Source organism: Grus americana, unplaced genomic scaffold, assembly GCF_028858705.1.
Source record: "Grus americana isolate bGruAme1 unplaced genomic scaffold, bGruAme1.mat scaffold_76, whole genome shotgun sequence".
NCBI classification, from domain to species: Eukaryota; Metazoa; Chordata; class Aves; order Gruiformes; family Gruidae; genus Grus; species Grus americana.
Window position 1 is genome coordinate 140,458 of NW_026561971.1, and position 25,999 is coordinate 166,456.

Below are 25,999 nucleotides of genomic sequence, written 5' to 3' on the forward strand. Positions count from 1 at the left end.
CCTATCTCCCACCACCCCGGCCTGATAAACGAGGGGCTGGTGGCAGCCGGGGGAAGCGCCCAGAGCAGGGGCTGGAGCTGGGGGACTGGCCAACACAAAGGTGGCAGGGCTGGGGTGCTTCTCTCCGTGAGCCCCCCCCTGTCAATGAGGATGTTGATACCTGTGACTATGGAAATCTTAAGATCAATTCAAGCAATTAGAGCCATTGCTCAATCCATGTAACCAAACAAAAGGGAAACCATTGTCACTTTGGAAAACAATTAGTTGTAAGCTAAGGAGCTCTGGAAACAATCTCATTTTAAAGAGCTGGGCCTTGGAAGAACAGATGTGCAAAAAAAGATAAGAGAGTTACAAGGTGATCCCAAAACCGACCTTGAGGGATAAGGTATATGTGATACCCGGAGTGATTCTGAAGACCTCTGAGGACAGCCACCCCGAGGTGTCAACAAACATGGGGAAAGACCTTAGCATATGCTAACAAGTTCCCAAGGGAAGATCCCTGCCTGTGATAAGCACTACTGGGAAAGATACTGAATATGTCTATGAACATAGTAGAAATACTTGCTAGTTTTGTCTTTTGGGTGTGCACCTTAGGTGGAGTTATCCCCCGTGCACCCAGCGCTGCAATAAAGAATGCCTGCTTTCTAAAACTTCCAAATAAGCCTTAAGAGTGAACTATTTTGCCGCTTTCCAGTAACAGTGTGGTGGAGGGGAAGCAGCAGAGCAGGCCCTTCCCCACAGGGTAACAGAGAGCAAAGGGTCATACTGGGGAGCAACCAGCTTCCAGGCCCGGGGCAAAGGGAATGCCCAATGGAGAGGTGATGGGAGCATTGTGGGAGCAAGGAAACACATCCCCACAAAACTCAGAGGCACACCAGAGTGGCTCTAATATTTCTTGCCAGGTGGAAAGTAACTGCTGACACCTGCCTATCTTGGGCAGGAACAGGTTTCCCTAAATTAGCCTAATTAGCAGGGCATCAAAAGCAGCTCACCTGGGGCTGTGTCCCTCTCTGCTTTGTGTTGGAGGGGTGGCTCTGAGCTGCAATAGCCTGGGAGCATCTGGGATGTCCTGGATGCTGAAGGTGTGTTCTCCCTTACCCACTGAGCAGAAAAGTTCAAAAAGACTTGTTTTTTTTTTTTAATCTTCAGAAAGATGCCCTGGTGTGTCCCTATGGACACCTGAGCATCCCTGTGCATCCCTGGGGGTCCCTCAGCTGCTCCCTGGCTGGCCTTCAGCTGCTGTGGGTGTGGGACATACAGCTATTGCTCTCTAGTGGCTCCTGGCCTGGGGAAGGCTGGCTCCCCCCACCCCTGGCACCGGGATGCTCGGGTCCTGCTTCCGGTCTCCCCCACTCCGGGACACCCGGCCCGGCATCGTGGGTGTGATCGCACCCGGCAGCAGCTTGCCCACGCCCGGAGGTGGCTCACCCACTCGGTGGCACCTTGTCCCTTCATCTCATGGGGGCTGGACCGTACCAGGAACAGCTGGCGGTGGTGTTTTGGGGTTTTTTTGCCCAGGGTTTGGTGTTGAACAGACCTGGCTTGCAGCCCCGGGCACGGCTGATGGGCACTTACACCTCGCACTGGGTTGTTTCCCAGCCTGGGAGAAGGTTTTCCCCGAGCAAGGAACCTCATGTTGGAGATTTTGGAGAATAAATGAAGTAGGGAGTTTGTCTCCAAATACTCCATAGCTTTCTTGTAATGCATTTTAAACCATTCAAGCTGGGAAGCGCGAGGCTTTGGTAAAATGCACGTACAGGAAACCCAAGAGGGAGGTAGTGAGACTGTGTGGGAGCCAGGGCCCAGCTCTGCAGCATGGCTGTGAGGCAAGAAATTGAGGCAACTAAGAGGCAAGCTGAGGGAATGGAAGGACATTTGTAAGGGGAATGGACTTTGCATAACTCCTGGGATTGAGGGAGGGTCCTCCCTGTGTGCAGGGCCTTGTGAAATGCTGGGAATCCCCATCTGTTTTGGAGGGTTGTGGTGGGTTGACCCTGGCTGGGGGCCAGGTGCCCACCAAGCTGCTCTATCATGTCCCTTGTTCACCAGACAGGGGAGAGAGAAAAAGTATAGCAAAAAGCTTCTGGGTCGAGATAAGGACAGGGAGAGATCACTCGCTAGTTATCGTCACGAGCAAAACAGACTGAACTTAGAGAGGAAATTCACCTCATTTGTTACTAAGCGAAACAGAGTAGAGGAATGAGAAATAAAATCAAATCTGAAAACACCTGCCCCCACCCCTCCCATCTTCCCAGGCTCAACTTCACTCCTGGCTTCAACCTCTGCCCCCCCTCAGCAGCACAGGGGGACGGGGAATGGGGGTTAGGGTCAGTTCATCACACGTTGTTTCTGGCGCTTGTTCCTCCTCAGGGGGAGGACTCCTCTCGTCGTTCCCCTGCTCCAGCATGGAGGAGTCCCTCTCATGGGAGACAGTCCTTCACCAACTTCTCCAACGTGAGTCTCTCCCACGGGGTGCAGACCTTCAGGAGCAGACTGCTCCAGCGTGGGTCCCCCACGGGGTCACAAGTCCTGCCAGCAAACCTGCTCTGGTGTGGGCTCCTCTCTCCACGGGTCCACAGCTCCTGCCAGGAGCTTGCTCCAGTGTGGGCTTCCCACGGGGCCACAGCCTCCTTCAGGTGCCTCCACCTGCTCTGGTGTGGGGTCCTCCATGGGCTGCAGGTGGAATCTCTACACCCCCTCATCCTTCTCACAGAAGCCACCCCTGTAGCCCCCCACGCCCCCCCAGGCTACCAAAACCTTGCCATGCAAACCCAACACAGGTTGCTAACCAATTTGTGGCTGCTGATTATGTCCATTGTATAGCCCCAACCTGAAGTGAACGATGGAGTAAAGCTTGTAGTTGGCAGTGGGTGCAAGTAATATTTTATTTTCTGTCAAAATCATGTCCTTTGATTGAACTTTGTTCATTATAATCTAATTCTAATAGCAAAACACACCTCCATTCTAAAAGCTACCCACCTTTGAGGTATGAGCACCCCTCACTGGGCATGCTCCTTGAATTTCTCTAAGCATATAGGTTTAAATCGAAGCGAGAAAACTTTCTACCCATCACAATAAGGTAACCATGTGATGCAAATGTAATTTTGTAATGGTTTTGTAACCTAAGTGTATAAACGTATAAGGGATTAAAGGCTAGGTGTGCATGTTAGGAGAGATCCCCCATGCACCCAGCGATGAATAAACCAATGTTGCTTTCTAAACTGCATTTCTCTGTTTGGAAAGTTGTTATTGCCCTTTGAGCGGTAACAAGGGGGACCGCATGAGTGAGGTGAGAGGTTCTGGGAGTGGAGAAATAAGCAGGGCTCCTAAGCTTCCTTTCATGGTTCTTGGCAGTTTGTCTCTCTTTTTTTCCCTTTTTGAGGGCAAACACTGAGAAAAGCAACAGTCTGTGGAAACAGAGCATTTTGAAGAAAAGTATATGGTGGGAGTTAAAACTAAATCTTAAAACTAAAACATGCAGATACCTATTAGAGAGGTCTGTGTGGATACCAGAGCTCCTGCGAAGGAGCTCAAACACCCAACCAGCATGTTTCCAGCCAGCTGAGACCTCTGGCCACCGGTGGCCTGGGGGAGCGAGGGAGGGAGGGAGGGAGAAGTGAGTTTCTTACCAGCTGGGGAAAAAAGGCAGTGAAGCCGATGGATGGAGACGGACTGCAGGGTCAGATGCCAAAGCAGCCTTCCTAGGGCTGCTGGTCAGACCCCTGACAAGCCCCGGTACCCTGGGAGGCAGCAGCCAGCCCTGCAGCCTGCTAGCGAAACACTTCAGCTCCAACACGGCTCCTCCTTCTGTGCTTTTCAACAGCCCTGCAGCCCCCCAGCCCCAGCCCGCTGCGCTGGTGGGCCGGGGAGCTGGAGGCATTTTCCCAGCGCTCTGATCTAACAGCACCAGTGGGACTGTTTCCAGCACGCTGCCACTGGAGGGCTTATCGGCCTCCCTCCCTATCTCCCACCACCCGGCCTGATAAACGAGGGGCTGGTGGCAGCCGGGGGAAGCGCCCAGAGCAGGGGCTGGAGCTGGGGACTGGCCAAACACAAAGGTGGCAGGGCTGGGGTGCTTCTCCCGTGAGCCCCTCCCTGTCAATGAGGATGTTGATACCTGTGACTATGGAAATCTTAAGATCAATTCAAGCAATTAGAGCCATTGCTCAATCCATGTAACCAAACAAAAGGGAAACCATTGTCACTTAGGAAACAATTAGTTGTAAGATAAGGAGCTCTGGAACAATCTCATTTTAAAGAGCTGGGCCTTGGAAGAACAGATGTGCAAAAAAAGAGAGTTACAAGGTGATCCCAAAACCGGCCTTGAGGGATAAGGTATATGTGATACCAGGAGTGAGTCTGAAGACCTCTGAGGACAGCCACCCCGAGGTGTCAACAAACATGGGGGAAAGACCTTAGCATATGCTAACGAGTTCCCAAGGAAGATCCCTGCCTGTGAGAAGCACTACTGGAAAGATACTGAATATGTCTATGAACATAGTAGAAATACTTGCTAGTTTTGTCTTTTGGGTGTGCACCTTAGGTGGAGCTATCCCCCGTGCACCCAGCGCTGCAATAAAGAATGCCTGCTTTCTAAAACTTCCACATAAGCCTTAGAGAGTGAACTATTTTGCCGCTTTCCAGTAACAGTGTGGTGGAGGGGAAGCAGCAGAGCAGGCCCTTCCCCACAGGGTAACAGAGAGCAAAGGGTCATACTGGGGAGCAACCAGCTTCCAGGCCCGGGGCAAAGGGAATGCCCAATGGAGAGGTGATGGGAGCATTGTGGGAGCAAGGAAACACATCCCCACAAAACTCAGAGGCACACCAGAGTGGCTCTAATATTTCTTGCCAGGTGGAAAGTAACTGCTGACACCTGCCCATCTTGGGCAGGAACAGGTTTTCCCTAAATTAGCCTAATTAGCAGGGCATCAAAAGCAGCTCACCTGGGGCTGTGTCTCTCTCTGCTTTGTGTTGGAGGGGTGGCTCTGAGCTGCAATAGCCTGGGAGCATCTGGGATGTCCTGGATGCTGAAGGTGTGTCTCCCTTACCCACTGAGCAGAAAAGTTCAAAAAGACTTGTTTTTTTTTTTTTTTAATCTTCAGGAAAGATGCCCTGGTGTGTCCCTATGGACACCTGAGCAGTCCCTGTGCATCCCTGGGGGTTCCTCAGCTGCTCCCTGGCTGGCCTTCAGCTGCTGTGGGTGTGGGACATTCAGCTATTGCTCTCTAGTGGCTCCTGGCCTGGGGAAGGCTGGCTCCCCCCACCCCTGGCACCGGGGATGCTCGGGTCCTGCTTCCGGTCTCCCCCACTCCGGGACACCCGGGGCCCGGCATCGTGGGTGTGATCGCACCCGGCAGCAGCTTGCCCACGCCCGGAGGTGGCTCACCCACTCGGTGGCACCTTGTCCCTTCATCTCATGGGGGCTGGACCGTACCAGGAACAGCTGGCGGTGGTGTTTTGGGGGTTTTTTTGCCCAGGGTTTGGTGTGACAGACCTGGCTTGCAGCCCCCGGGCACGGCTGATGGGCGCTTACACCTCGCACTGGGTTGTTTCCCAGCCTGGGAGAAGGTTTTCCCCGAGCAAGGAACCTCATGTTGGAGATTTTGGAGAATAAATGAAGTAGGAGTTTGTCTCCAAATACTCCATAGCTTTCTTGTAATGCATTTTAAACCATTCAAGCTGGGAAGCGCGAGGCTTTGGTAAAATGCACGTACAGGAAACCCAAGAGGGAGGTAGTGAGACTGTGTGGGAGCCAGGGCCCAGCTCTGCAGCATGGCTGTGAGGCAAGAAATTGAGGCAACTAAGAGGCAAGCTGAGGGAATGGAAGGACATTTGTAAGGGGAATGGACTTTGCATAACTCCTGGGATTGAGGGAGGGTCCTCCCTGTGTGCAGGGCCTTGTGAAATGCTGGGGAATCCCCATCTGTGTTGGAGGGCTGTGGTGGGTTGACCCTGGCTGGGGCCAGGTGCCCACCAGAGCTGCTCTATCATGTCCCTTGTTCACCAGACAGGGAGAGAGAAAAAGTATAGCAAAAAGCTTCTGGGTCGAGATAAGGACAGGGAGAGATCACTCGCTAGTTATCGTCACGAGCAAAACAGACTGAACTTAGAGAGGAAATTCACCTCATTTGTTACTAAGCGAAACAGAGTAGAGGAATGAGAAATAAAATCAAATCTGAAAACACCTGCCCCCACCCCTCCCATCTTCCCAGGCTCAACTTCACGCCTGGCTTCAACCTCTGCCCCCCCTCAGCAGCACAGGGGGACGGAGAATGGGGGTTAGGGTCAGTTCATCACACGTTGTTTCTGCCGCTTCTTCCTCCTCAGGGGGAGGACTCCTCTCGTCGTTCCCCTGCTCCAGCATGGAGGAGTCCCTCTCACGGGAGACAGTCCTTCACCAACTTCTCCAACGTGAGTCTCTCCCACGGGGTGCAGACCTTCAGGAGCAGACTGCTCCAGCATGGGTCCCCCCACGGGGTCACAAGTCCTGCCAGCAAACCTGCTCTGGCGTGGGCTCCTCTCTCCACGGGTCCACAGCTCCTGCCAGGAGCTTGCTCCAGTGTGGGCTTCCCACGGGGCCACAGCCTCCTTCAGGTGCCTCCCCCTGCTCTGGTGTGGGGTCCTCCATGGGCTGCAGGTGGAATCTCTACACCCCCTCATCCTTCTCACAGAAGCCACCCCTGTAGCCCCCCACGCCCCCCCAGGCTACCAAAACCTTGCCATGCAAACCCAACACAGGTTGCTAACCAATTTGTGGCTGCTGATTATGTCCATTGTATAGCCCCAACCTGAAGTGAACGATGGAGTAAAGCTTGTAGTTGGCAGTGGGTGCAAGTAATATTTTATTTTCTGTCAAAATCATGTCCTTTGATTGAACTTTGTTCATTATAATCTAATTCTAATAGCAAAACAACACCTCCATTCTAAAAGCTACCCACCTTTGAGGTATGAGCACCCCTCACTGGGCATGCTCCTTGAATTTCTCTAAGCATATAGGTTTAAATCGAAGCGAGAAAACTTTCTACCCATCACAATAAGGTAACCATGTGATGCAAATGTAATTTTGTAATGGTTTTGTAACCTAAGTGTATAAACGTATAAGGGATTAAAGGCTAGGTGTGCATGTTAGGAGGAGAGATCCCCCATGCACCCAGCGATGAATAAACCAATGTTGGCTTTCTAAACTGCATTTCTGTTTGGAAAGTTGTTATTGCCCTTGAGCGGTAACAAGGGGGACCGGCATGAGTGAGGTGAGAGGTTCTGGGAGTGGAGAAATAAGCAGGGCTCCTAAGCTTCCTTTCATGGTTCTTGGCAGTTTGTGTCTCTTTTTTTTTCCCTTTTTGAGGGCAAACACTGAGAAAAGCAACAGTCTGTGGAAACAGAGCATTTTGAAGAAAAGTATATGGTGGGAGTTAAAACTAAATCTTAAAACTAAAACATGCAGATACCTATTAGAGAGGTCTGTGTGGATACCAGAGCTCCTGCGAAGGAGCTCAAACACCCCAACCAGCATGTTTCCAGCCAGCTGAGACCTCTGGCCACCGGTGGCCTGGGGAGCGAGGGAGGGAGGGAGGGAGGGAGAAGTGAGTTTTCTTACCAGCTGGGGAAAAAAGGCAGTGAAGCCTATGGATGGAGACGGACTGCAGGGTCAGATGCCAAAGCAGCCTTCCTAGGGCTGCTGGTCAGACCCCTGACAAGCCCCGGTACCCTGGGAGGCAGCAGCCAGCCCTGCAGCCTGCTAGCGAAACACTTCAGCTCCAACACGGCTCCTCCTTCTGTGCTTTTCAACAGCCCTGCAGCCCCCCAGCCCCAGCCCGCTGCGCTGGTGGGCCGGGGAGCTGGAGGCATTTTCCCAGCGCTCTGATCTAACAGCACCAGTGGGACTGTTTCCAGCACGCTGCCACTGGAGGGCTTATCGGCCTCCCTCCCTATCTCCCACCACCCCGGCCTGATAAACGAGGGGCTGGTGGCAGCCGGGGGAAGCGCCCAGAGCAGGGGCTGGAGCTGGGGACTGGCCAAACACAAAGGGGGCAGGGCTGGGGTGCTTCTCCCGTGAGCCCCTCCCTGTCAATGAGGATGTTGATACCTGTGACTATGGAAATCTTAAGATCAATTCAAGCAATTAGAGCCATTGCTCAATCCATGTAACCAAACAAAAGGGAAACCATTGTCACTTAGGAAACAATTAGTTGTAAGATAAGGAGCTCTGGAACAATCTCATTTTAAAGAGCTGGGCCTTGGAAGAACAGATGTGCAAAAAAAGAGAGTTACAAGGTGATCCCAAAACCGGCCTTGAGGGATAAGGTATATGTGATACCCGGAGTGATTCTGAAGACCTCTGAGGACAGCCACCCCGAGGTGTCAACAAACATGGGGGAAAGACCTTAGCATATGCTAACGAGTTCCCAAGGAAGATCCCTGCCTGTGAGAAGCACTACTGGGAAAGATACTGAATATGTCTATGAACATAGTAGAAATACTTGCTAGTTTTGTCTTTTGGGTGTGCACCTTAGGTGGAGCTATCCCCCGTGCACCCAGCGCTGCAATAAAGAATGCCTGCTTTCTAAAACTTCCAAATAAGCCTTAGAGAGTGAACTATTTTGCCGCTTTCCAGTAACAGTGTGGTGGAGGGGAAGCAGCAGAGCAGGCCCTTCCCCACAGGGTAACAGAGAGCAAAGGGTCATACTGGGGAGCAACCAGCTTCCAGGCCCGGGGCAAAGGGAATGCCCAATGGAGAGGTGATGGGAGCATTGTGGGAGCAAGGAAACACATCCCCACAAAACTCAGAGGCACACCAGAGTGGCTCTAATATTTCTTGCCAGGTGGAAAGTAACTGCTGACACCTGCCTATCTTGGGCAGGAACAGGTTTTCCCTAAATTAGCCTAATTAGCAGGGCATCAAAAGCAGCTCACCTGGGGCTGTGTCTCTCTCTGCTTTGTGTTGGAGGGGTGGCTCTGAGCTGCAATAGCCTGGGAGCATCTGGGATGTCCTGGATGCTGAAGGTGTGTCTCCCTTACCCACTGAGCAGAAAAGTTCAAAAAGACTTTTTTTTTTTTTTTTTTAATCTTCAGGAAAGATGCCCTGGTGTGTCCCTATGGACACCTGAGCAGTCCCTGTGCATCCCTGGGGTTCCTCAGCTGCTCCCTGGCTGGCCTTCAGCTGCTGTGGGTGTGGGACATTCAGCTATTGCTCTCTAGTGGCTCCGGGCCTGGGGAAGGCTGGCTCCCCCCACCCCTGGCACCGGGGATGCTCGGGTCCTGCTTCCGGTCTCCCCCACTCCGGGACACCCGGGGCCCGGCATCGTGGGTGTGATCGCACCCGGCAGCAGCTTGCCCACGCCCGGAGGTGGCTCACCCACTCGGTGGCACCTTGTCCCTTCATCTCATGGGGGGCTGGACCGTACCAGGAACAGCTGGCGGTGGTGTTTTGGGGTTTTTTTTGCCCAGGGTTTGGTGTGACAGACCTGGCTTGCAGCCCCCCGGGCACGGCTGATGGGCGCTTACACCTCGCACTGGGTTGTTTCCCAGCCTGGGAGAAGGTTTTCCCCGAGCAAGGAACCTCATGTTGGAGATTTTGGAGAATAAATGAAGTAGGGAGTTTGTCTCCAAATACTCCATAGCTTTCTTGTAATGCATTTTAAACCATTCAAGCTGGGAAGCGCGAGGCTTTGGTAAAATGCACGTACAGGAAACCCAAGAGGGAGGTAGTGAGACTGTGTGGGAGCCAGGGCCCAGCTCTGCAGCATGGCTGTGAGGCAAGAAATTGAGGAAACTAAGAGGCAAGCTGAGGGAATGGAAGGATATTTGTAAGGGGAATGGACTTTGCATAACTCCTGGGATTGAGGGAGGGTCCTCCCTGTGTGCAGGGCCTTGTGAAATGCTGGGGAATCCCCATCTGTTTTGGAGGGCTGTGGTGGGTTGACCCTGGCTGGGGGCCAGGTGCCCACCAGAGCTGCTCTATCATGTCCCTTGTTCACCAGACAGGGGAGAGAGAAAAAGTATAGCAAAAAGCTTCTGGGTCGAGATAAGGACAGGGAGAGATCACTCGCTAGTTATCGTCACGAGCAAAAACAGACTGAACTTAGAGAGGAAATTCACCTCATTTGTTACTAAGCGAAACAGAGTAGAGGAATGAGAAATAAAATCAAATCTGAAAACACCTGCCCCCACCCCTCCCATCTTCCCAGGCTCAACTTCACTCCTGGCTTCAACCTCTGCCCCCCCTCAGCAGCACAGGGGGACGGAGAATGGGGGTTAGGGTCAGTTCATCACACGTTGTTTCTGCCGCTTCTTCCTCCTCAGGGGGAGGACTCCTCTCGTCGTTCCCCTGCTCCAGCATGGAGGAGTCCCTCTCACGGGAGACAGTCCTTCACCAACTTCTCCAACGTGAGTCTCTCCCACGGGGTGCAGACCTTCAGGAGCAGACTGCTCCAGCATGGGTCCCCCACGGGGTCACAAGTCCTGCCAGCAAACCTGCTCTGGCGTGGGCTCCTCTCTCCACGGGTCCACAGCTCCTGCCAGGAGCTTGCTCCAGTGTGGGCTTCCCACGGGGCCACAGCCTCCTTCAGGTGCCTCCCCCTGCTCTGGTGTGGGGTCCTCCATGGGCTGCAGGTGGAATCTCTACACCCCCTCATCCTTCTCACAGAAGCCACCCCTGTAGCCCCCCCACGCCCCCCCAGGCTACCAAAACCTTGCCATGCAAACCCAACACAGGTTGCTAACCAATTTGTGGCTGCTGATTATGTCCATTGTATAGCCCCAACCTGAAGTGAACGATGGAGTAAAGCTTGTAGTTGGCAGTGGGTGCAAGTAATATTTTATTTTCTGTCAAAATCATGTCCTTTGATTGAACTTTGTTCATTATAATCTAATTCTAATAGCAAAACACACCTCCATTCTAAAAGCTACCCACCTTTGAGGTATGAGCACCCCTCACTGGGCATGCTCCTTGAATTTCTCTAAGCATATAGGTTTAAATCGAAGCGAGAAAACTTTCTACCCATCACAATAAGGTAACCATGTGATGCAAATGTAATTTTGTAATGGTTTTGTAACCTAAGTGTATAAACGTATAAGGGATTAAAGGCTAGGTGTGCATGTTAGGAGGAGAGATCCCCCATGCACCCAGCGATGAATAAACCAATGTTGGCTTTCTAAACTGCATTTCTGTTTGGAAAGTTGTTATTGCCCTTTGAGCGGTAACAAGGGGGACCGGCATGAGTGAGGTGAGAGGTTCTGGGAGTGGAGAAATAAGCAGGGCTCCTAAGCTTCCTTTCATGGTTCTTGGCAGTTTGTGTCTCTTTTTTTTTTCCCTTTTTGAGGGCAAACACTGAGAAAAGCAACAGTCTGTGGAAACAGAGCATTTTGAAGAAAAGTATATGGTGGGAGTTAAAACTAAATCTTAAAACTAAAACATGCAGATACCTATTAGAGAGGTCTGTGTGGATACCAGAGCTCCTGCGAAGGAGCTCAAACACCCAACCAGCATGTTTCCAGCCAGCTGAGACCTCTGGCCACCGGTGGCCTGGGGGAGCGAGGGAGGGAGGGAGGGAGGGAGAAGTGAGTTTTCTTACCAGCTGGGGAAAAAAGGCAGTGAAGCCTATGGATGGAGACGGACTGCAGGGTCAGATGCCAAAGCAGCCTTCCTAGGGCTGCTGGTCAGACCCCTGACAAGCCCCGGTACCCTGGGAGGCAGCAGCCAGCCCTGCAGCCTGCTAGCGAAACACTTCAGCTCCAACACGGCTCCTCCTTCTGTGCTTTTCAACAGCCCTGCAGGCCCCCAGCCCCAGCCCGCTGCGCTGGTGGGCCGGGGAGCTGGAGGCATTTTCCCAGCGCTCTGATCTAACAGCACCAGTGGGACTGTTTCCAGCACGCTGCCACTGGAGGGCTTATCGGCCTCCCTCCCTATCTCCCACCACCCCGGCCTGATAAACGAGGGGCTGGTGGCAGCCGGGGGAAGCGCCCAGAGCAGGGGCTGGAGCTGGGGACTGGCCAAACACAAAGGTGGCAGGGCTGGGGTGCTTCTCCCGTGAGCCCCTCCCTGTCAATGAGGATGTTGATACCTGTGACTATGGAAATCTTAAGATCAATTCAAGCAATTAGAGCCATTGCTCAATCCATGTAACCAAACAAAAGGGAAACCATTGTCACTTAGGAAACAATTAGTTGTAAGCTAAGGAGCTCTGGAACAATCTCATTTTAAAGAGCTGGGCCTTGGAAGAACAGATGTGCAAAAAAGATAAGAGAGTTACAAGGTGATCCCAAAACCGGCCTTGAGGGATAAGGTATATGTGATACCCGGAGTGATTCTGAAGACCTCTGAGGACAGCCACCCCGAGGTGTCAACAAACATGGGGGAAAGACCTTAGCATATGCTAACGAGTTCCCAAGGAAGATCCCTGCCTGTGAGAAGCACTACTGGGAAAGATACTGAATATGTCTATGAACATAGTAGAAGTACTTGCTAGTTTTGTCTTTTGGGTGTGCACCTTAGGTGGAGCTATCCCCCGTGCACCCAGCGCTGCAATAAAGAATGCCTGCTTTCTAAAACTTCCAAATAAGCCTTAGAGAGTGAACTATTTTGCCGCTTTCCAGTAACAGTGTGGTGGAGGGGAAGCAGCAGAGCAGGCCCTTCCCCACAGGGTAACAGAGAGCAAAGGGTCATACTGGGGAGCAACCAGCTTCCAGGCCCGGGGCAAAGGGAATGCCCAATGGAGAGGTGATGGGAGCATTGTGGGAGCAAGGAAACACATCCCCACAAAACTCAGAGGCACACCAGAGTGGCTCTAATATTTCTTGCCAGGTGGAAAGTAACTGCTGACACCTGCCTATCTTGGGCAGGAACAGGTTTTCCCTAAATTAGCCTAATTAGCAGGGCATAAAAAGCAGCTCACCTGGGGCTGTGTCCCTCTCTGCTTTGTGTTGGAGGGGTGGCTCTGAGCTGCAATAGCCTGGGAGCATCTGGGATGTCCTGGATGCTGAAGGTGTGTCTCCCTTACCCACTGAGCAGAAAAGTTCAAAAAGACTTGTTTTTTTTTTTTTTTAATCTTCAGGAAAGATGCCCTGGTGTGTCCCTATGGACACCTGAGCAGTCCCTGTGCATCCCTGGGGGTCCCTCAGCTGCTCCCTGGCTGGCCTTCAGCTGCTGTGGGTGTGGGACATTCAGCTATTGCTCTCTAGTGGCTCCGGGCCTGGGGAAGGCTGGCTCCCCCCACCCCTGGCACCGGGGATGCTCGGGTCCTGCTTCCGGTCTCCCCCACTCCGGGACACCCGGGCCCGGCATCGTGGGTGTGATCGCACCTGGCAGCAGCTTGCCCACGCCCGGAGGTGGCTCACCCACTCGGTGGCACCTTGTCCCTTCATCTCATGGGGGCTGGACCGTACCAGGAACAGCTGGCGGTGGTGTTTTGGGGGTTTTTTTTGCCCAGGGTTTGGTGTGACAGACCTGGCTTGCAGCCCCCGGGCACGGCTGATGGGCGCTTACACCTCGCACTGGGTTGTTTCCCAGCCTGGGAGAAGGTTTTCCCCGAGCAAGGAACCTCATGTTGGAGATTTTGGAGAATAAATGAAATAGGGAGTTTGTCTCCAAATACTCCATAGCTTTCTTGTAATGCATTTTAAACCATTCAAGCTGGGAAGCGCGAGGCTTTGGTAAAATGCACGTACAGGAAACCCAAGAGGGAGGTAGTGAGACTGTGTGGGAGCCAGGGCCCAGCTCTGCAGCATGGCTGTGAGGCAAGAAATTGAGGCAACTAAGAGGCAAGCTGAGGGAATGGAAGGATATTTGTAAGGGGAATGGACTTTGCATAACTCCTGGGATTGAGGGAGGGTCCTCCCTGTGTGCAGGGCCTTGTGAAATGCTGGGGAATCCCCATCTGTTTTGGAGGGTTGTGGTGGGTTGACCCTGGCTGGGGGCCAGGTGCCCACCAGAGCTGCTCTATCATGTCCCTTGTTCACCAGACAGGGGAGAGAGAAAAAGTATAACAAAAAGCTTCTGGGTCGAGATAAGGACAGGGAGAGATCACTCGCTAGTTATCGTCACGAGCAAAACAGACTGAACTTAGAGAGGAAATTCACCTCATTTGTTACTAAGCGAAACAGAGTAGAGGAATGAGAAATAAAATCAAATCTGAAAACACCTGCCCCCACCCCTCCCATCTTCCCAGGCTCAACTTCACTCCTGGCTTCAACCTCTGCCCCCCCTCAGCAGCACAGAGGGACGGGGAATGGGGGTTAGGGTCAGTTCATCACACGTTGTTTCTGCTGCTTCTTCCTCCTCAGGGGGAGGACTCCTCTCGTCGTTGCCCTGCTCCAGCATGGAGGAGTCCCTCTCACGGGAGACAGTCCTTCACCAACTTCTCCAACGTGAGTCTCTCCCACGGGGTGCAGACCTTCAGGAGCAGACTGCTCCAGCGTGGGTCCCCCCACGGGGTCACAAGTCCTGCCAGCAAACCTGCTCTGGCGTGGGCTCCTCTCTCCACGGGTCCACAGCTCCTGCCAGGAGCTTGCTCCAGTGTGGGCTTCCCACGGGGCCACAGCCTCCTTCAGGTGCCTCCCCCTGCTCTGGTGTGGGGTCCTCCATGGGCTGCAGGTGGAATCTCTACACCCCCTCATCCTTCTCACAGAAGCCACCCCTGTAGCCCCCCACGCCCCCCCAGGCTACCAAAACCTTGCCATGCAAACCCAACACAGGTTGCTAACCAATTTGTGGCTGCTGATTATGTCCATTGTATAGCCCCAACCTGAAGTGAACGATGGAGTAAAGCTTGTAGTTGGCAGTGGGTGCAAGTAATATTTTATTTTCTGTCAAAATCATGTCCTTTGATTGAACTTTGTTCATTATAATCTAATTCTAATAGCAAAACACACCTCCATTCTAAAAGCTACCCACCTTTGAGGTATGAGCACCCCTCACTGGGCATGCTCCTTGAATTTCTCTAAGCATATAGGTTTAAATCGAAGCGAGAAAACTTTCTACCCATCACAATAAGGTAACCATGTGATGCAAATGTAATTTTGTAATGGTTTTGTAACCTAAGTGTATAAACGTATAAGGGATTAAAGGCTAGGTGTGCATGTTAGGAGGAGAGATCCCCCATGCACCCAGCGATGAATAAACCAATGTTGGCTTTCTAAACTGCATTTCTGTTTGGAAAGTTGTTATTGCCCTTTGAGCGGTAACAAGGGGGACCGGCATGAGTGAGGTGAGAGGTTCTGGGAGTGGAGAAATAAGCAGGGCTCCTAAGCTTCCTTTCATGGTTCTTGGCAGTTTGTCTCTCTTTTTTTTTTCCCTTTTTGAAGGGAAAACACTGAGAAAAGCAACAGTCTGTGGAAACAGAGCATTTTGAAGAAAAGTATATGGTGGGAGTTAAAACTAAATCTTAAAACTAAAACATGCAGATACCTATTAGAGAGGTCTGTGTGGATACCAGAGCTCCTGCGAAGGAGCTCAAATACCCAACCAGCATGTTTCCAGCCAGCTGAGACCTCTGGCCACCGGTGGCCTGGGGGAGCGAGGGAGGGAGGGAGGGAGAAGTGAGTTTTCTTACCAGCTGGGGAAAAAAGGCAGTGAAGCCTATGGATGGAGACGGACTGCAGGGTCAGATGCCAAAGCAGCCTTCCTAGGGCTGCTGGTCAGACCCCTGACAAGCCCCGGTACCCTGGGAGGCAGCAGCCAGCCCTGCAGCCTGCTAGCGAAACACTTCAGCTCCAACACGGCTCCTCCTTCTGTGCTTTTCAACAGCCCTGCAGCCCCCCAGCCCCAGCCCGCTGCGCTGGTGGGCCGGGGAGCTGGAGGCATTTTCCCAGCGCTCTGATCTAACAGCACCAGTGGGACTGTTTCCAGCACGCTGCCACTGGAGGGCTTATCGGCCTCCCTCCCTATCTCCCACCACCCCGGCCTGATAAACGAGGGGCTGGTGGCAGCCGGGGGAAGCGCCCAGAGCAGGGGCTGGAGCTGGGGACTGGCCAAACACAAAGGTGGCAGGGCTGGGGTGCTTCTCCCGTGAGCCCCTCCCTGTCAATGAGGATGTTGATACCTGTGACTATGGAAATCTTAAGATCAATTCAAGCAATTAGAGCCATTGCTCAATCCATGTAACCAAACAAAAGGGAAACCATTGTCACTTAGGAAACAATTAGTTGTAAGATAAGGAGCTCTGGAACAATCTCATTTTAAAGAGCTGGGCCTTGGAAGAACAGATGTGCAAAAAAAGATAAGAGAGTTACAAGGTGATCCCAAAACCGGCCTTGAGGGATAAGGTATATGTGATACCCGGAGTGATTCTGAAGACCTCTGAGGACAGCCACCCCGAGGTGTCAACAAACATGGGGGAAAGACCTTAGCATATGCTAACGAGTTCCCAAGGAAGATCCCTGCCTGTGATAAGCACTACTGGGAAAGATACTGAATATGTCTATGAACATAGTAGAAATACTTGCTAGTTTTGTCTTTTGGGTGTGCACCTTAGGTGGAGCTATCCCCCGTGCACCCAGCGCTGCAATAAAGAATGCCTGCTTTCTAAAACTTCCAAATAAGCCTTAGAGAGTGAACTATTTTGCCGCTTTCCAGTAACAGTGTGGTGGAGGGGAAGCAGCAGAGCAGGCCCTTCCCCACAGGGTAACAGAGAGCAAAGGGTCATACTGGGGAGCAACCAGCTTCCAGGCCCGGGGCAAAGGGAATGCCCAATGGAGAGGTGATGGGAGCATTGTGGGAGCAAGGAAACACATCCCCACAAAACTCAGAGGCACACCAGAGTGGCTCTAATATTTCTTGCCAGGTGGAAAGTAACTGCTGACACCTGCCTATCTTGGGCAGGAACAGGTTTTCCCTAAATTAGCCTAATTAGCAGGGCATCAAAAGCAGCTCACCTGGGGCTGTGTCTCTCTCTGCTTTGTGTTGGAGGGGTGGCTCTGAGCTGCAATAGCCTGGGAGCATCTGGGATGTCCTGGATGCTGAAGGTGTGTCTCCCTTACCCACTGAGCAGAAAAGTTCAAAAAGACTTGTTTTTTTTTTTTTAATCTTCAGGAAAGATGCCCTGGTGTGTCCCTATGGACACCTGAGCAGTCCCTGTGCATCCCTGGGGGTCCCTCAGCTGCTCCCTGGCTGGCCTTCAGCTGCTGTGGGTGTGGGACATACAGCTATTGCTCTCTAGTGGCTCCTGGCCTGGGGAAGGCTGGCTCCCCCCACCCCTGGCACCGGGGATGCTCGGGTCCTGCTTCCGGTCTCCCCCACTCCGGGACACCCGGGGCCGGCATCGTGGGTGTGATCGCACCCGGCAGCAGCTTGCCCACGCCCGGAGGTGGCTCACCCACTCGGTGGCACCTTGTCCCTTCATCTCATGGGGGCTGGACCGTACCAGGAACAGCTGGCGGTGGTGTTTTGGGGTTTTTTTTGCCCAGGGTTTGGTGTGACAGACCTGGCTTGCAACCCCCGGGCACGGCTGATGGGCACTTACACCTCGCACTGGGTTGTTTCCCAGCCTGGGAGAAGGTTTTCCCCGAGCAAGGAGCCTCATGTTGGAGATTTTGGAGAATAAATGAAATAGGGAGTTTGTCTCCAAATACTCCATAGCTTTCTTGTAATGCATTTTAAACCATTCAAGCTGGGAAGCGCGAGGCTTTGGTAAAATGCACGTACAGGAAACCCAAGAGGGAGGTAGTGAGACTGTGTGGGAGCCAGGGCCCAGCTCTGCAGCATGGCTGTGAGGCAAGAAATTGAGGCAACTAAGAGGCAAGCTGAGGGAATGGAAGGACATTTGTAAGGGGAATGGACTTTGCATAACTCCTGGGATTGAGGGAGGGTCCTCCCTGTGTGCAGGGCCTTGTGAAATGCTGGGGAATCCCCATCTGTTTTGGAGGGTTGTGGTGGGTTGACCCTGGCTGGGGGCCAGGTGCCCACCAGAGCTGCTCTATCATGTCCCTTGTTCACCAGACAGGGGAGAGAGAAAAAGTCTAACAAAAAGCTTCTGGGTCGAGATAAGGACAGGGAGAGATCACTCGCTAGTTATCGTCACGAGCAAAACAGACTGAACTTAGAGAGGAAATTCACCTCATTTGTTACTAAGCGAAACAGAGTAGAGGAATGAGAAATAAAATCAAATCTGAAAACACCTGCCCCCACCCCTCCCATCTTCCCAGGCTCAACTTCACTCCTGGCTTCAACCTCTGCCCCCCCTCAGCAGCACAGGGGGACGGGGAATGGGGGTTAGGGTCAGTTCATCACACGTTGTTTCTGCCGCTTCTTCCTCCTCAGGGGGAGGACTCCTCTCGTCGTTCCCCTGCTCCAGCATGGAGGAGTCCCTCTCACGGGAGACAGTCCTTCACCAACTTCTCCAACGTGAGTCTCTCCCACGGGGTGCGGACCTTCAGGAGCAGACTGCTCCAGCGTGGGTCCCCCACGGGGTCACAAGTCCTGCCAGCAAACCTGCTCTGGCGTGGGCTCCTCTCTCCACGGGTCCACAGCTCCTGCCAGGAGCTTGCTCCAGTGTGGGCTTCCCACGGGGCCACAGCCTCCTTCAGGTGCCTCCCCCTGCTCTGGTGTGGGGTCCTCCATGGGCTGCAGGTGGAATCTCTACACCCCCTCATCCTTCTCACAGAAGCCACCCCTGTAGCCCCCCACGCCCCCCCCAGGCTACCAAAACCTTGCCATGCAAACCCAACACAGGTTGCTAACCAATTTGTGGCTGCTGATTATGTCCATTGTATAGCCCCAACCTGAAGTGAACGATGGAGTAAAGCTTGTAGTTGGCAGTGGGTGCAAGTAATATTTTATTTTCTGTCAAAATCATGTCCTTTGATTGAACTTTGTTCATTATAATCTAATTCTAATAGCAAAACACACCTCCATTCTAAAAGCTACCCACCTTTGAGGTATGAGCACCCCTCACTGGGCATGCTCCTTGAATTTCTCTAAGCATATAGGTTTAAATCGAAGCGAGAAAACTTTCTACCCATCACAATAAGGTAACCATGTGATGCAAATGTAATTTTGTAATGGTTTTGTAACCTAAGTGTATAAACGTATAAGGGATTAAAGGCTAGGTGTGCATGTTAGGAGGAGAGATCCCCCATGCACCCAGCGATGAATAAACCAATGTTGGCTTTCTAAACTGCATTTCTGTTTGGAAAGTTGTTATTGCCCTTTGAGCGGTAACAAGGGGGACCGGCATGAGTGAGGTGAGAGGTTCTGGGAGTGGAGAAATAAGCAGGGCTCCTAAGCTTCCTTTCATGGTTCTTGGCAGTTTGTCTCTCTTTTTTTTTTCCCTTTTTGAGGGCAAACACTGAGAAAAGCAACAGTCTGTGGAAACAGAGCATTTTGAAGAAAAGTATATGGTGGGAGTTAAAACTAAATCTTAAAACTAAAACATGCAGATACCTATTAGAGAGGTCTGTGTGGATACCAGAGCTCCTGCGAAGGAGCTCAAACACCCAACCAGCATGTTTCCAGCCAGCTGAGACCTCTGGCCACCGGTGGCCTGGGGGAGCGAGGGAGGGAGGGAGGGAGAAGTGAGTTTTCTTACCAGCTGGGGAAAAAAGGCAGTGAAGCCTATGGATGGAGACGGACTGCAGGGTCAGATGCCAAAGCAGCCTTCCTAGGGCTGCTGGTCAGACCCCTGACAAGCCCCGGTACCCTGGGAGGCAGCAGCCAGCCCTGCAGCCTGCTAGCGAAACACTTCAGCTCCAACACGGCTCCTCCTTCTGTGCTTTTCAACAGCCCTGCAGCCCCCCAGCCCCAGCCCGCTGCGCTGGTGGGCCGGGGAGCTGGAGGCATTTTCCCAGCGCTCTGATCTAACAGCACCAGTGGGACTGTTTCCAGCACGCTGCCACTGGAGGGCTTATCGGCCTCCCTCCCTATCTCCCACCACCCCGGCCTGATAAACGAGGGGCTGGTGGCAGCCGGGGGAAGCGCCCAGAGCAGGGGCTGGAGCTGGGGACTGGCCAAACACAAAGGTGGCAGGGCTGGGGTGCTTCTCCCGTGAGCCCCTCCCTGTCAATGAGGATGTTGATACCTGTGACTATGGAAATCTTAAGATCAATTCAAGCAATTAGAGCCATTGCTCAATCCATGTAACCAAACAAAAGGGAAACCATTGTCACTTAGGAAACAATTAGTTGTAAGATAAGGAGCTCTGGAACAATCTCATTTTAAAGAGCTGGGCCTTGGAAGAACAGATGTGCAAAAAAAGATAAGAGAGTTACAAGGTGATCCCAAAACCGGCCTTGAGGGATAAGGTATATGTGATACCCGGAGTGATTCTGAAGACCTCTGAGGACAGCCACCCCGAGGTGTCAACAAACATGGGGGAAAGACCTTAGCATATGCTAACGAGTTCCCAAGGAAGATCCCTGCCTGTGAGAAGCACTACTGGGAAAGATACTGAATATGTCTATGAACATAGTAGAAATACTTGCTAGTTTTGTCTTTTGGGTGTGCACCTTAGGTGGAGCTATCCCCCGTGCACCCAGCGCTGCAATAAAGAATGCCTGCTTTCTAAAACTTCCAAATAAGCCTTAGAGAGTGAACTATTTTGCCGCTTTCCAGTAACAGTGTGGTGGAGGGGAAGCAGCAGAGCAGGCCCTTCCCCACAGGGTAACAGAGAGCAAAGGGTCATACTGGGGAGCAACCAGCTTCCAGGCCTGGGGCAAAGGGAATGCCCAATGGAGAGGTGATGGGAGCATTGTGGGAGCGAGGAAACACATCCCCACAAAACTCAGAGGCACACCAGAGTGGCTCTAATATTTCTTGCCAGGTGGAAAGTAACTGCTGACACCTGCCTATCTTGGGCAGGAACAGGTTTTCCCTAAATTAGCCTAATTAGCAGGGCATAAAAAGCAGCTCACCTGGGGCTGTGTCTCTCTCTGCTTTGTGTTGGAGGGGTGGCTCTGAGCTGCAATAGCCTGGGAGCATCTGGGATGTCCTGGATGCTGAAGGTGTGTCTCCCTTACCCACTGAGCAGAAAAGTTCAAAAAGACTTGGTTTTTTTTTTTTAATCTTCAGGAAAGATGCCCTGGTGTGTCCCTATGGACACCTGAGCAGTCCCTGTGCATCCCTGGGGGTCCCTCAGCTGCTCCCTGGCTGGCCTTCAGCTGCTGTGGGTGTGGGACATACAGCTATTGCTCTCTAGTGGCTCCTGGCCTGGGGAAGGCTGGCTCCCCCCACCCCTGGCACCGGGGATGCTCGGGTCCTGCTTCCGGTCTCCCCCACTCCGGGACACCCGGGGCCCGGCATCGTGGGTGTGATCGCACCCGGCAGCAGCTTGCCCACGCCCGGAGGTGGCTCACCCACTCGGTGGCACCTTGTCCCTTCATCTCATGGGGGCTGGACCGTACCAGGAACAGCTGGCGGTGGTGTTTTGGGGTTTTTTTTGCCCAGGGTTTGGTGTGACAGACCTGGCTTGCAACCCCCGGGCACGGCTGATGGGCACTTACACCTCGCACTGGGTTGTTTCCCAGCCTGGGAGAAGGTTTTCCCCGAGCAAGGAGCCTCATGTTGGAGATTTTGGAGAATAAATGAAATAGGGAGTTTGTCTCCAAATACTCCATAGCTTTCTTGTAATGCATTTTAAACCATTCAAGCTGGGAAGCGCGAGGCTTTGGTAAAATGCACGTACAGGAAACCCAAGAGGGAGGTAGTGAGACTGTGTGGGAGCCAGGGCCCAGCTCTGCAGCATGGCTGTGAGGCAAGAAATTGAGGCAACTAAGAGGCAAGCTGAGGGAATGGAAGGACATTTGTAAGGGGAATGGACTTTGCATAACTCCTGGGATTGAGGGAGGGTCCTCCCTGTGTGCAGGGCCTTGTGAAATGCTGGGGAATCCCCATCTGTTTTGGAGGGTTGTGGTGGGTTGACCCTGGCTGGGGGCCAGGTGCCCACCAGAGCTGCTCTATCATGTCCCTTGTTCACCAGACAGGGGAGAGAGAAAAAGTCTAACAAAAAGCTTCTGGGTCGAGATAAGGACAGGGAGAGATCACTCGCTAGTTATCGTCACGAGCAAAACAGACTGAACTTAGAGAGGAAATTCACCTCATTTGTTACTAAGCGAAACAGAGTAGAGGAATGAGAAATAAAATCAAATCTGAAAACACCTGCCCCCACCCCTCCCATCTTCCCAGGCTCAACTTCACTCCTGGCTTCAACCTCTGCCCCCCCTCAGCAGCACAGGGGGACGGGGAATGGGGGTTAGGGTCAGTTCATCACACGTTGTTTCTGCCGCTTCTTCCTCCTCAGGGGGAGGACTCCTCTCGTCGTTCCCCTGCTCCAGCATGGAGGAGTCCCTCTCACGGGAGACAGTCCTTCACCAACTTCTCCAACGTGAGTCTCTCCCACGGGGTGCGGACCTTCAGGAGCAGACTGCTCCAGCGTGGGTCCCCCACGGGGTCACAAGTCCTGCCAGCAAACCTGCTCTGGCGTGGGCTCCTCTCTCCACGGGTCCACAGCTCCTGCCAGGAGCTTGCTCCAGTGTGGGCTTCCCACGGGGCCACAGCCTCCTTCAGGTGCCTCCCCCTGCTCTGGTGTGGGGTCCTCCATGGGCTGCAGGTGGAATCTCTACACCCCCTCATCCTTCTCACAGAAGCCACCCCTGTAGCCCCCCACGCCCCCCCAGGCTACCAAAACCTTGCCATGCAAACCCAACACAGGTTGCTAACCAATTTGTGGCTGCTGATTATGTCCATTGTATAGCCCCAACCTGAAGTGAACGATGGAGTAAAGCTTGTAGTTGGCAGTGGGTGCAAGTAATATTTTATTTTCTGTCAAAATCATGTCCTTTGATTGAACTTTGTTCATTATAATCTAATTCTAATAGCAAAACACACCTCCATTCTAAAAGCTACCCACCTTTGAGGTATGAGCACCCCTCACTGGGCATGCTCCTTGAATTTCTCTAAGCATATAGGTTTAAATCGAAGCGAGAAAACTTTCTACCCATCACAATAAGGTAACCATGTGATGCAAATGTAATTTTGTAATGGTTTTGTAACCTAAGTGTATAAACGTATAAGGGATTAAAGGCTAGGTGTGCATGTTAGGAGGAGAGATCCCCCATGCACCCAGCGATGAATAAACCAATGTTGGCTTTCTAAACTGCATTTCTGTTTGGAAAGTTGTTATTGCCCTTTGAGCGGTAACAAGGGGGACCAGCATGAGTGAGGTGAGAGGTTCTGGGAGTGGAGAAATAAGCAGGGCTCCTAAGCTTCCTTTCATGGTTCTTGGCAGTTTGTCTCTCTTTTTTTTTTCCCTTTTTGAGGGCAAACACTGAGAAAAGCAACAGTCTGTGGAAACAGAGCATTTTGAAGAAAAGTATATGGTGGGAGTTAAAACTAAATCTTAAAACTAAAACATGCAGATACCTATTAGAGAGGTCTGTGTGGATACCAGAGCTCCTGCGAAGGAGCTCAAACACCCAACCAGCATGTTTCCAGCCAGCTGAGACCTCTGGCCACCGGTGGCCTGGGGGAGCGAGGGAGGGAGGGAGGGAGAAGTGAGTTTTCTTACCAGCTGGGGAAAAAAGGCAGTGAAGCCTATGGATGGAGACGGACTGCAGGGTCAGATGCCAAAGCAGCCTTCCTAGGGCTGCTGGTCAGACCCCTGACAAGCCCCGGTACCCTGGGAGGCAGCAGCCAGCCCTGCAGCCTGCTAGCGAAACACTTCAGCTCCAACACGGCTCCTCCTTCTGTGCTTTTCAACAGCCCTGCAGCCCCCCAGCCCCAGCCCGCTGCGCTGGTGGGCCGGGGAGCTGGAGGCATTTTCCCAGCGCTCTGATCTAACAGCACCAGTGGGACTGTTTCCAGCACGCTGCCACTGGAGGGCTTATCGGCCTCCCTCCCTATCTCCCACCACCCCGGCCTGATAAACGAGGGGCTGGTGGCAGCCGGGGGAAGCGCCCAGAGCAGGGGCTGGAGCTGGGGACTGGCCAAACACAAAGGTGGCAGGGCTGGGGTGCTTCTCCCGTGAGCCCCTCCCTGTCAATGAGGATGTTGATACCTGTGACTATGGAAATCTTAAGATCAATTCAAGCAATTAGAGCCATTGCTCAATCCATGTAACCAAACAAAAGGGAAACCATTGTCACTTAGGAAACAATTAGTTGTAAGATAAGGAGCTCTGGAACAATCTCATTTTAAAGAGCTGGGCCTTGGAAGAACAGATGTGCAAAAAAAGATAAGAGAGTTACAAGGTGATCCCAAAACCGGCCTTGAGGGATAAGGTATATGTGATACCCGGAGTGATTCTGAAGACCTCTGAGGACAGCCACCCCGAGGTGTCAACAAACATGGGGGAAAGACCTTAGCATATGCTAACGAGTTCCCAAGGAAGATCCCTGCCTGTGAGAAGCACTACTGGGAAAGATACTGAATATGTCTATGAACATAGTAGAAATACTTGCTAGTTTTGTCTTTTGGGTGTGCACCTTAGGTGGAGCTATCCCCCGTGCACCCAGCGCTGCAATAAAGAATGCCTGCTTTCTAAAACTTCCAAATAAGCCTTAGAGAGTGAACTATTTTGCCGCTTTCAGTGTGGTGGAGGGGAAGCAGCAGAGCAGGCCCTTCCCCACAGGGTAACAGAGAGCAAAGGGTCATACTGGGGAGCAACCAGCTTCCAGGCCCGGGGCAAAGGGAATGCCCAATGGAGAGGTGATGGGAGCATTGTGGGAGCAAGGAAACACATCCCCACAAAACTCAGAGGCACACCAGAGTGGCTCTAATATTTCTTGCCAGGTGGAAAGTAACTGCTGACACCTGCCTATCTTGGGCAGGAACAGGTTTTCCCTAAATTAGCCTAATTAGCAGGGCATCAAAAGCAGCTCACCTGGGGCTGTGTCCCTCTCTGCTTTGTGTTGGAGGGGTGGCTCTGAGCTGCAATAGCCTGGGAGCATCTGGGATGTCCTGGATGCTGAAGGTGTGTCTCCCTTACCCACTGAGCAGAAAAGTTCAAAAAGACTTGTTTTATTTTTTTTTTTAATCTTCAGGAAAGATGCCCTGGTGTGTCCCTATGGACACCTGAGCAGTCCCTGTGCATCCCTGGGGGTCCCTCAGCTGCTCCCTGGCTGGCCTTCAGCTGCTGTGGGTGTGGGACATTCAGCTATTGCTCTCTAGTGGCTCCGGGCCTGGGGAAGGCTGGCTCCCCCCACCCCTGGCACCGGGGATGCTCGGGTCCTGCTTCCGGTCTCCCCCACTCCGGGACACCCGGGCCCGGCATCGTGGGTGTGATCGCACCCGGCAGCAGCTTGCCCACGCCCGGAGGTGGCTCACCCACTCGGTGGCACCTTGTCCCTTCATCTCATGGGGGCTGGACCGTACCAGGAACAGCTGGCGGTGGTGTTTTGGGGGTTTTTTTGCCCAGGGTTTGGTGTGACAGACCTGGCTTGCAGCCCCCGGGCACGGCTGATGGGCGCTTACACCTCGCACTGGGTTGTTTCCCAGCCTGGGAGAAGGTTTTCCCCGAGCAAGGAACCTCATGTTGGAGATTTTGGAGAATAAATGAAATAGGGAGTTTGTCTCCAAATACTCCATAGCTTTCTTGTAATGCATTTTAAACCATTCAAGCTGGGAAGCGCGAGGCTTTGGTAAAATGCACGTACAGGAAACCCAAGAGGGAGGTAGTGAGACTGTGTGGGAGCCAGGGCCCAGCTCTGCAGCATGGCTGTGAGGCAAGAAATTGAGGCAACTAAGAGGCAAGCTGAGGGAATGGAAGGACATTTGTAAGGGGAATGGACTTTGCATAACTCCTGGGATTGAGGGAGGGTCCTCCCTGTGTGCAGGGCCTTGTGAAATGCTGGGGAATCCCCATCTGTTTTGGAGGGTTGTGGTGGGTTGACCCTGGCTGGGGGCCAGGTGCCCACCAGAGCTGCTCTATCATGTCCCTTGTTCACCAGACAGGGGAGAGAGAAAAAGTATAGCAAAAAGCTTCTGGGTCGAGATAAGGACAGGGAGAGATCACTCGCTAGTTATCGTCACGAGCAAAACAGACTGAACTTAGAGAGGAAATTCACCTCATTTGTT